Here is a 9,412-nt window from a genome sequence, read left to right as displayed (position 1 = left end):
ATCATATAGGACCACAATGGGTAGTTAGTCCCATCAACACACAGTAGACAACATGAATACATCACTAATGCCAACCTCGACTTTCTACCAAATGCAAAATCTTTCAACACACTACAAGGACTCAGCATTTACTGAATGCAACCCTGGATGGCTGCCAACTGACTGAATCACCTTCAAAGTGTATGAAAAATAACTCAGAATAGAGAATAGAGTGTTATTGGCAAAAGTATGATGGTGGTCGATGTTGTTGAAGACACTGTAGATGCTGTTGCTGCACACCAAATCTTTGCCACTACATAGCCCAAATACCCAAAATCAAGCAAAACCAATCCAAAATGACACCTCTCCAGAATGTATGCAGAAACCTTGCGGTATCCAAAACGCGCTACCCGAATTGAGCCGCAGACCCCAAAAATGTTGTATACTTTATATACATCACACTACAATATACACCTTCTTCTCCTAAGAGGGTATCTCAATCGGAGATAGAAAAATAGGGTTGTGAGAAGGGAGGCAGACTACTAGATCAGGTGACAAGGAAGCTAGCTCTGATACCAATTTTTGGAATTAGGGTTAGGGTTTCAACAATGCACACACACTAGATAGAGAAGCTTGAGAGCACACAAACTCACTAGAATATAATAATCAAATGTGTTCTAGATAAAAAAGATAAGTACACACCCCAAAATGAGTAGATAAGAGGGTGTACATATGCACGGGGGAAAAAACCTCCTAGTGAGGGAAAAAGTGCCCTGACAGTCCTAAGTGTGTTCACACAGATCACTACCATATAATGCTATGCAAGATAGGCCAGGAAGCATCCAAAGTTCTTAACTCTCTTGCCCAAAGTTATGGGACATGTTTTATGGCTAAAAGACAAGGCTAAGCCTCAAAAGCGGGAGGAGAGTTTAAAATGGAAAGTTTATTTGGAAATATCTTCTCAAACAACTCAAGATATTTTTGGCTATGGATGCCAAGTGGATAGACCAAAAAGGCTTTTGAAAAATTTTCAGGATCTAAGCAAGAAGGCAAAAGAACCAAAGGGCAAAAAGACCCTCCTTTACAAAGGGATTAAGAGATGAGGAACCCACCTCTAGAAAAAGGGAAGCGAAGAGGAAATGGAATCCTAAGAGAATAGTTTTGAAAAGGACTCTTCTATGCTGAAGATATATGGCTTATGGTTATGCACTTGTGTATTTGGAGGCATTCTAGTAGTTTGGGATGCTAGAATATGTCATGTATGGAAGCTACATATAGGCGGTATTCTTGCGGCATAGCCACTAGAATACATCTCATGTGAGGGAACATCGCCAAGAGATATTTGTCAACCACACAGATATATTCAATTTCTAACATCATGAAGACTTTTAGTTGCAAACATCCGATTAGAAGTCGAGAGCGTTTGGTTCACGTCTTCAAGGAGCTTTGGGAGGAAAAGCTCTTCATCATTAATGCAAAGCAAGGCAAGGAGATGGGTCACATAGTATCAAAGGATGGGAGCAGAATGGATCCAACAAAGGTAAATGCCATAAAAAATTGTCCAGAGTTGAAAATTGTGCATGATGTGTGGAGTTTTCTAGGATATGCTCTTATTACTGGCATTTCATCCAAAGATTTGTTAGATCTTACGAAGAAGAAAGTGGTTTTTCCATGGGGACATACACAACAAAAAGCCTTCAAGCTCTTGAAAGAGAATCTAACTATAGGACCAATTTTAGTGATATCAGACCTTTTAAGAAGCCCTTTCAGGTTTATTGTGATGCTTTGGGAGACTACATTCGAGCAACTTTACAACAAAAAGGACATGTTATAGCATATGGATCATTATGCTCTTGAGAGGATGAATTTTTGATGATGGATCGACAACTTTGTGTCACCAAGGACTTATGACAGAAAGTCATGGAGGAGTCTCATATCCCACTAGTGGCAGGACATAGGGGTATTACTGCTACTATAGAGCTCATGGAGAGGTACTTATATTGGCCTTCATTATGAAAGGATGTGCATGTTAGTATACACTCAATGCCCACCTCTCAACCTTGTCCTACTTTGGTTTTGTGTTGCTCACTTTTAAGGTCCCCATTAAGAGGAGAAACCTATCATGCATGTGGCTATGGTGGGAATCCTAGCTTAGATGCTAGAAGGGGTCATTTATTGTGAACATTGATGGTTAGGATATGATCAGGGGTACGAGCGTTAGCTAGGGTCCAGGGTTGGCTCTGGCTGTTGGGGGGGTCTCTGGGCCAAGGGTCTTTGGGCCAGTGGCCCCTTAGGCAAGGGTTTGAGGGCGGCTCTCCTTGGAGGAAACATTTAAGAGAATATTCCTTCCGATACTATGCCATATGTACATGTATTTTTTTAGTGGACAGTGATCGGTTGGCTGCGGTTGATGGCTGCGGTTGAATACGGGGGTGGTGCATTGTGTTAATGTAGGGTAGCTGCCCATGCCTTAAACATGTCCACCCACCACCTTTGTAGCACTATAAAGAGACATGGCCACCACAAGCTAAGTATGCCATTGCCTATTCCAGATGGGCCTTGGGAAAGTATAACTATGGATTTTATCTTCAACTTGCCTAAGTCTAGATTTGGCAATGATGGTATTCGGATGATTGTTAATCGATTCAGTATCCAAGCACACTTCACTACAGTAAGGAATACCATCAAAGTGGAGCATATAGCATGTTTATTTATAAATTATGGCCCAAGTGTTCAAACAGCACAGGATGCCTAGTACTATCATCGGAGATCGAGATCCACATACTACTAGCCTCTTATGGAGAGTTTTTTTTAATAACATGGGGAGTAAGTCGGATTTTTCCTCATCTTATCATCCACAGACGGATGGTCATTTGAGATAGTGAACTCTATAGTTCTTGATAAGCTCAAGTGCTATGTGTCTAATCAAAAGTTGGTTCAAAAAAAGTTCTATCCTTTGGTGGAGTTTGCATATAACAACAAAGTACATAGCAGTGTAGGGAAGCCGCCATTAGAGCTTATTTATGGCAGAGTAGTTGTGCCACCTATTCTAAGGATACAATTTTTGCAATTGATGAGTGTTAGATTCTTGGATATAACTTATTCTCTCAGGTCAAGGTGGCCATCGATATAACTTATTCTCTCAGGTCAAAGTGGCCATCAAAAGGTCTCAGGAGAAACATGAAAAAAAGTCTACTGATAAGAAAAGAAGGCAGGTGGATTATAAGGAAGGGGATTGGGTTCCTCTTTGGTTCGAGCAAGCATGTCTACGAAAGATGAAGGGAACCTTCACTATCATGGCCCATTCAGGATTATGGAGCCAATTAATGATGTGGCCTTCCAACTAGAACTTCTAGCGTAATGGAGGATTTACAATGTTTTTTTATGTAAGTCTTCTTTGGCTATTTAAGGGCCTAGTAGTAGAACTGGTTGTGGAAAATCCACCAGAAGTGGGTGGGTTTTACAGCCTAAATAGATTATCTTCCACAAGGAAAGAAAGATCCAAGAGGACTTATAACAAGACAACATCTTGTCAAGTTTAATAATTATTCAGCAAATGGATGCTAAGTGGGTTGATCACGACTTCTTCCAAGAGTATCTAGAGATCTTACAGGCTTATTTAGAGGCCTTTTAGTTGAGGTCAAGTAATAAATAGTAAGGGAGAAGGTATTTTTGGTTTAGACACTCCCAATGTAGTAAGATTGTTTGATTTATGACGTCTTAATTACTTTGGTAATTTTTGACTTTGCACTAGGTTGTGCTAAGAGGAGTTTGTACACAGGAAGTACAAAAAGGATTCATATATTGGAGTTTTACATGCGTTGGATCATGTATGAATATTATGCACCTATGAAGTGCATTAGAAGTGCATTGAAGATACCTAGAGCAACTAAAAAGGAATTTCAAGGTCCATGAATTGATCAAAAAATAAATTAAAATACCAGACCTTCACCGATGCGATTGTGACCTGCATAGATTTGTTTGCATTATAGTGATCACTGTGGCTACATGCGTGAGACAGAGATAGTGCAGCAAATTTATCCACTGTGGACGTTAATTATTTCCACAAACTTCATCTGAAAAGACATATGCTCGAGACATGCTACAGAAAACATAAGAAATCACAAGCTTTGTGTTCGAATTTTAGGGTCTAGTCAGAAAAGGCACATTGTCATGCTGAGTGTTGGAAACCGTGATGGTTGTTGATCCCATGATCTCATCAAGTAGGCCATTAGTGCATCTGGCATATCTGATTAACAAATCTAGCTGCAAGCTACCGTAGAGCAGAACAATTAAAACGCTCGTTTCTCATGGGTAAGCCGTTAGATAAATGTAAGTAAGTAAGCTGCCGAAGGCATAGGAGCTCTAGGCATAAGTACTTGTGATAATGCTAATTAGGATAATGGAATTTCCTCAAAAATGCTACAGATAGCCAAGGTGCATGCTCAGCAGAAGTGTAACAGGCAGGCTCATGCAGTCGAAGGCATGAAATCTTGAAGTCAATGCAAAAAATGCCAAGCTTAGCAAGCCTCTCAGACCATGTAGAAACTTTATCTTGGCACATTCTCTATAGATTCACACAAAATTTAGTACCAAACTACAATAAGAGTTATCGCCATGAAATCTTGGTGTACGAAGTAAAATTGCTAAGAAGATGAAGATGCTAAGGATGACAAGGAGACGAAGAAATTGATGCAGATGAAGATGAAGAGGATGAGGCGGATGAAGAGAACACTCTAAAGAAGAAGTGGTGGGATTATTTCACGACGTAAACATGGTTAGGTTGTCACAACATAGCATACAAATACACGTAGCTGCCTTGCATTCATTGTAGTCTGTCTTGTAGCTTTTAGATGTCATTATTGAAAAAATGAGTTCTTTGTGCATTATAGTCCTTGGCTAACAATGCCACAGTCTTGTAAAGTAGATATGTCTATGGTATAGTAGCTGGTGGTTTGTTTTACATCTCTCTTCTCGTATTCCTCTCTCAAGCGCTTAGCAATTGCGGTTGCACCTATGTGTGTACATTTGTGGCATGACTTTTTTGAGCTACCAAGAAAATGGTCCCTAATTTGAGGTGCTCCCATAGATTTCACGACAGGACATAGGTTACATTCCCGTTAAATAAATGGACTACGTACATTATTTGCAAAATTTCACTTTAAACGAGGGGACTTTTTCTTTCTACACATTTTTGATTGATTTTTAGTGGTAACAACGGAGTAACAACGTTGGGTACAACATATACATATCCACATTCATACTTCCATATACACATCCACATTCATACTTCCACATACACATCCACATTCATACTTCCATAACAACGTTGGGTACAACATATACATATCCACATTCATACTTCCATATACACATCCACATTCATTCTTCCACATACACATCCACATCCATACATACACATCCACTCCATTCTTCCACATACACATCAACATTCATACTTCCACATACACATCTATATCCATTCTTCCACATACACATACACATCCATACATACACATCTATATCCATTCTTCCACATACACATCCATACATACACATCCACATCCATTCTTCCACATACACATCCACATTCAATCTTCCACATACACATCCACATCCATACATACACATCCACATCCATTATTCCACATACACATCCACATTCATACTTCCACATCATACACATCCACATTCATTCTTGTTGAGATATCGAGCTCTAGTGAGGCGGTGGACACTGATGACCCGCCTGGGGGATAGGCCCCGCACTTACACCACTGGCATGGTTGGTGAGATCTTGGGTGATATGCGGCCAGTGGGATGACAGGCTGTGTGACAGCCACTCTAGAGACTGGCATAGTTATAGCGCCAGCTCATTTTTAGTCGGGTTCACATTATAGAGAACCCGTGTATGTATTGGTTGAGTACCTTTCATATTGAGTGTACTCTTATCTTTGTATATGGTGTGTTGAGTGTTGAGTAGAGAAGAAGAAGATTTTCAGCCTCTCACCTTGTGTGTTCTCTATTAGGGTTTGTGAGTGTGTGTGTGTGCTTGCAAGAGCTCAAGCTCTCTTCCCCCCTGCATCTTTTCATGGTATGAGAGCCAGGTTCGTGCTAAGGGCTGAGCTGCAAGCAAGAGAACCACAGGAAGCGGTACGAGGGTAAGAGCTTCAACTACTCTTCCCTATTGTGTTGGTGACTACACCCTTGTCGGGAGCTCTACGGGAGGCACCGGCAAACGATCTCCGATTGAGGAGCTTTCTTCGCGGGAGTGAAGCTATAGGGCAACTATACAGTCCTTCGGACTAAAATTTTCGGGCCGAAAACGCGTTTCGGGCGCGTCTGGACCTCCGTTTTTCAGAAAGCAGGCGATTTCGAGCACTGCGGGTAAGTCATCGATTCTCTGCAGAACTCTGTTCTAAGAACTGCAGGAAGACAGATTGACTGTGCAGACACTGTGGGTGCTGCAAAGAGGTCTACAGTTGCCATTGGGTGTATGTATGCACATTGAAGTCACTGGTTGTGACATTTGAGTACTACAGTACCGCTGTGCAGAAAATACTGCAGGTTGTGCAGAAAAACCAGAGTGCAGTTTCTGGTAAAATTGTGTGTTTGGCAAGATGTCTAATGATGGCATAACACAGATTGTGGCTGAGAAGCTGGACAAGAATAACTTCCATGCTTGGAGGTTCAGGTTGACGAATTTCCTGATGGGAAAAGGTTATTGGGACTACATAGAAGGTGAGCATGAAGAGGCACCGGAGATACCGGATATAAATCCGACTGCTGCAGATGTGAAAGAGTTTAAAGACTGGAACCAAGGAGCGAGGAAAGTCATGTATTGGCTCTCCATTAGTATACAGGACACCATGATTGGGCATATTCAGGATGCCAAGTCCCCCAAGGAGGCGTGGGACACCTTGGTAAAGCTGTATGAAACAAATACCAAGGCACGTAAGATACAGTTGAAGAATGAACTTCATACTGTGGAGAAAAAGAGCATGTCTGTGAATGACTATGCGTTGAAGATAAAGGGTATTGTGGAGTCCCTTGCATCTATTGGTGTGTCAGTAGATGATGATGACAAGGTGGAAGTCTGTCTACGTGGTCTCGGGCCACAATATAAGGCGTTCAAGACGTCTATTCAGACTCGGGAAAACATTCCCAACTTTACAGATTTGGTGTCTATGCTGATTATCGAAGAGAAGAGCTTGGGTAAAGACCAACAGTCTTCACAAAGCAAAAACAGTTCAGAGCAACAGGCCTTCTACACGAGTTCAGGAAGAGGACGAGGTAGAGGAGGCCGTGGACGCGGTCAAGGAGGTGGCCGAACAGGTAATCAGAATTTTGGACAACAGCAGCAGCAGCAACAACAGTCCCAGAATCAACAACAACAACACGCAGGTGGAAGAGGCAAATTCAGAGGCAGGGGGAGTCAAAGAGGCCGTGGAAATTGGCAAAGGCAATACAATGATGCACGTGAATGCTACTATTGTGGTAAGCCAGGACATGTGCAGTCAGAATGTTATAAGAAGCAGGCTGACATGCAAAATGGGAAAGTGCAGCAAAACAACTATGCATCCTCAAGCAGAAATAATGAGGATAATGAAAGGTTGTTTGTTATGCAGCATGTTGTGAATGCCATGTCTGAAAATGTTGATGCAGCACAAAAAGATAATGTATGGTATGTGGATTCAGGCGCTTCGAACCACATGACGAGTCATGGGGAGTGGTTCAAGGAGATGAAAAACCCGGAAAGACCAGGTTTTGTGGAAACAGGGGATGACACTGCTCATCCAATTGCCCACGTTGGAGATGTGCCATTGTCTATGCAGGATGGCAAAGTGAAGTACCTTGCAGATGTACTTCATGTACCGAACATAACAAAGAATCTGGTTTCAGTTGGCCAAATGATTGAGCAGGGTTTGCAGGTTCGGTTTAACCCTGATGGGTGTTATGTTGAAGATTTCAAAGACAAGTGCAGGTTGGTTGCAAAAGGCAACAGAGTGGGCAGAATGTTTACGTTGAATGTAGACATGCCTGAAATGAGTGCTGCGATGTTTGCAAATGGCTCAGGAGTTGTTGCAGACACAGACATATGGCATAAAAGAATTGGACATGTGAATGTTCAGAGATTGAAGTCTATGCAGACAAAAGGAATTGTGACAGGGCTGCCAAAATTTAAAGTGGAAGGTATGCAGAAAATATGTGAAGCATGCCAATTTGGGAAGCAAACAAAGCATGTGTTTCCACGTAACAGATATGTGAGCAGAAATGCACTAGATCTTGTGCATTCAGATGTATGGGGTCCTACGAAGACCGTGTCTATGGGAGGCTGCAGGTACTATGTCACTTTCATTGATGACCACACAAGGAAAGTGTGGGTATATTTCATGAAGGAGAAGAGTGAGGTGTTCACTCACTTTCAGAATTTCAGAGTTTTGGTTGAAAAGCAAACAGGGAAATATGTAAAGTGCCTAAGGTCAGATGGAGGGGGAGAGACCTTCTCCAATGAGTTCTCTGAATTCTTAAAGAAGAATGGTATTCGGAGACAGTTTACATGCAGATACACTCCGCAGCAAAATGGAGTTGCTGAGCGGAAAAACAGGCACATTGCTGAGATTGCGCGAGCATTGATGGAAGAGAAGAATATGCCGCATTGCTATTGGGCTGAGGCTGTTTCTACAGCATTATACATCATGAACAGGACTCCAACTGCAGCCATACATGATGTAACTCCAGAGGAGAGGTTTACTAGCAGAAAACCAGATTTGTCTCATCTGAAAGTTTTTGGATGCATTGCATATGTGCATGTGCCAGATGAGCTGAGAACTAAGTTGGATCTGAAAGCTGAAAAATGTGTGTTTGTTGGATACTCCCTTGAGCAAAAGGGATACAGGTGTTATAATCTTGCTACACGTGAGTTGAGGGTAAGCAGGGATGTTGTCTTTGATGAGATGAGCAGCTGGTATGCTGCTGAAAAAGAAGCTGTCGGGGCTGATGTGAGTGGAAGTGTGGTTGCACAGAATGCAGGTCAGCAATCACAGTCTTTGAGTGGACCAGGAGAGTCCTCATCTAGTGGGTCTATTGATAGACCATGGAGTGGCAGGCTGCGTCATAATACCAGTCCTGCAAATGTGATTAGTACATCACGTAAAGGAAAAGAGAAAGTGGTTGAGCCCCTTGGTATGCCTGACATTTCTGCAGGGCATTCTCATGTTGATGGAGAGTCTAGTGGCTCAGATATGAGCCTTGATGAGGAGCTTGGGATCCCAGCTATGAGAACACCTGGTGTAAAGAAGGCTATGGAAGCCATGAATGAAAAGCTGCGAAGATTAGGGAGAGTGAAGAACCCTGTGCAGAGATTTACATATGATGGTTATGTGGCACATCACTATGCATATATGGCAAAGGTTGTGCAGGTTGTTGAGCCCAC

This window comes from Cibotium barometz, chromosome 37 (assembly GCF_041138505.1).
Source record: "Cibotium barometz isolate CiBa-2024 chromosome 37, ASM4113850v1, whole genome shotgun sequence".
NCBI classification, from domain to species: Eukaryota; Viridiplantae; Streptophyta; class Polypodiopsida; order Cyatheales; family Cibotiaceae; genus Cibotium; species Cibotium barometz.
This window is presented reverse-complemented; position numbering follows the sequence as displayed.